The following is a 2,799-nucleotide window of genomic DNA, read 5'->3' as shown; positions in this document are numbered from 1 at the left end:
CTCTAGAAAGTCTCATGCATCATTCATAGCAAAGGCCATGCTAACATACCTGGATCATACTGAAAGCTTGCAAACCTTGTAACAAAACTATACTTTAAAAAATAATAAATAAGTATCTTTAAAACAATATTTCATGTTTTTTTTATAATCATTTTTAAGAAAGAGAAAACTAAAAAATGTACTCTAGTGAAAAAAAAAAAAAAATCATTTTCTTTAAAGAGCAATTAAATGTGTGTGACATTTCAGATATAAAAATAATGTTTGAAATTTGTAAAGCCTTGTACAACATACTCTTAATCAAAACGAGAACAGCATCTGATATTACTAAACCTGTACATTAGTCCAAAATCATGCTGAAGCTTCAATATTTTTTTTCTCCAGAGGTTTGTGTAAAGGTCTCACCAAGCATGTCATTTGCTCAAAATGTGGACAGGACTTAATGGTACAAGACCGCCTAACAAAACTATTCAGATCATAAAAGTAAATAGAAATAATACAAATAATCTTGTGGCCATACTAGGTAGACCTAACAGTACAGAATAACTAAATTCTATTACTAACACTTGTAGACACATGTGCAAACACATCCACATGAACATGCAAACAAATGTGGATATACACACTAAAAGTGTCCCAAAAAGACTTTGGTGTAGTGTACCAGAGTCTAAAAAATGGAAGCACTTAGGGGACATGATAAATCAAGATTATAATGGAATTTACATGTTTGAAAATTAAATATTTTGTGTTCTGTATCAGAAGGGAAAAAATCTATCTGCAGTTTTGTGTTTACATGAGCCAAATGATTTAATTTTTTTCTGTATTTTTTTTCCTAAATTGCAATGCACATGTGATACATTTATTGTTTGTAAACAGAAATGACTGACAAAATTAAAAAAGGAAGAATCATTATGAAATTTTGATGTCCCATTTAAGGGCTGTGGAATAACCTAGGAGAGATAAATTACAAAGGCTGAAAGTCATGTTATACTCTGTCTTATTACTTTACCTTTCTATATACAGCATGTGCAATCAGTCATTATCCTCACCCAATTAATCACTGAAAATATTAAAGTGCTACCATTCATTGGCTTTAACAAGCTTTAAACTTTGCAAATTCTGAATTAATGACGATTACAAATCTTATGTAATTTTTTTGTGTCAGATGAGGCTTGCCAATTATCTAAAATATGTACAGTACATATGATGGTGTACATATTGATATGTGTAAGAATGTTTGTTTGCATTACCATTTATTCTCCTTTGGACTTGTGAATATGTAGTGTTTAATTAAACTATTCTGAAGACATACATAAAGTCTTGTGAAGTTGCTTCTCAAAACATTAGATTATACTTGGCATAGGCCAAACTTGTTTCTCAAGTTCTATATCAATGGTTAATGGTTAAAAGCAAAATAAATGTGCTAGACAATTAAGGTCATGTAGCACTATAGTTAATGTTAGTGAATATCAAGAGTTCTATGTCCCTGGCTTTACTCTTTGTGTGCGTATTTATGTGTTTGAATGTTTGTTTGTACATATGGAGTGAATGTGGATATGTGCAAGTATAGGTATGTGCATGTGTTTTATGTCCCTTTGCTATACTAGCATGCAAGTGTGAGCATTCACAGATGTTTCAATTATTTTATCAACAACAAAAGTGGAGTATGTAAAACAGATCTTTTATGAAGTTCATGAAGCTTATAATTAATCAAATCATCATATAGCCTATTTTCTACATCCCAACTGATTAATATTAACCAATAATCTAAACTTAACCCTAATATAATATCAAATCTATCACTGAACCCCCTATCCAAAGGTCAATACTGTTGTTATTATCATTACATTCTTTTTTTAAGATGAAACTATGAATAGCAGAAAATTTTATTTTTTCTAAGATGTGGCAGAAGCTGTTAAATACTGAGACACCATAGTTTGGACAATCTCAATACATGAATGTATTGCAGAAATACAGAGCTTGTAAACATTTTGCTAAAGGCACATTTCAGATTTTATATATGCAGAAACATACTGAAAGTCAGTATCTCCAAACAAAAGTAAAAAAAATGAGGTCTGTAAATACATCCAACACCTAATACACATGAACATTTACTAGAGTACACAGATTTATATTTTACTTACTTACTTTTTGGGGGTTGTTACAATAGCAATGCGCTAAAAGAAGTTTGACGAAAAATTAATATAATTTATGGGGACTATCTAAAATTGCATCAGCTAAAATTTTTAGGACTAGCAATAAAACTGCTGTACATATAGCATCCAATAGAAGCTAGAGTAACATTGATCATCTTAATTCTCAAAAAATAATAATAGAAAAAAAAAAAAAACTCAAATCAGTAACTTTCAAGATTGACAGACAACACTGAAGCTAAAATACCATCTCACTAGTTAGAAATTTAAATGCCTATGTTTTTTTTATAAATGTACTTAAATGGCTTTCTCTTGAGGAGATAAATCCCCAAAAAACATAGATTTATGAAATTAATAGTTGAAAAAAAAGGACAAGAGGAACACTATCAATAAAAGAAAAATTGCATGACATTAAGATGATACTCACTAGATTATCAAAATTTGTGCATTGACAGTACACTATGAAAAAATAACAGGTTGAAACTTTGTCACACTTCCTTTCATTTATGCCATAATTACAAAGACTACTTTAACAGCCCCACAACAGTTAGTTTTTAATTTCAAAATAGCTATCTTAAAAGATGTCATAAAGCAGTTAATTCTAGTTATTATCATTATCCGAACCTTTCACTTACAATACCCTAAGGTA

The sequence above is a fragment of the Penaeus chinensis genome, chromosome 18 (genome assembly GCF_019202785.1).
Source record: "Penaeus chinensis breed Huanghai No. 1 chromosome 18, ASM1920278v2, whole genome shotgun sequence".
Classification (NCBI taxonomy): domain Eukaryota; kingdom Metazoa; phylum Arthropoda; class Malacostraca; order Decapoda; family Penaeidae; genus Penaeus; species Penaeus chinensis.
The sequence above is the reverse complement of the archived record's forward strand: the minus strand, read 5'-3'. Positions refer to the sequence as shown.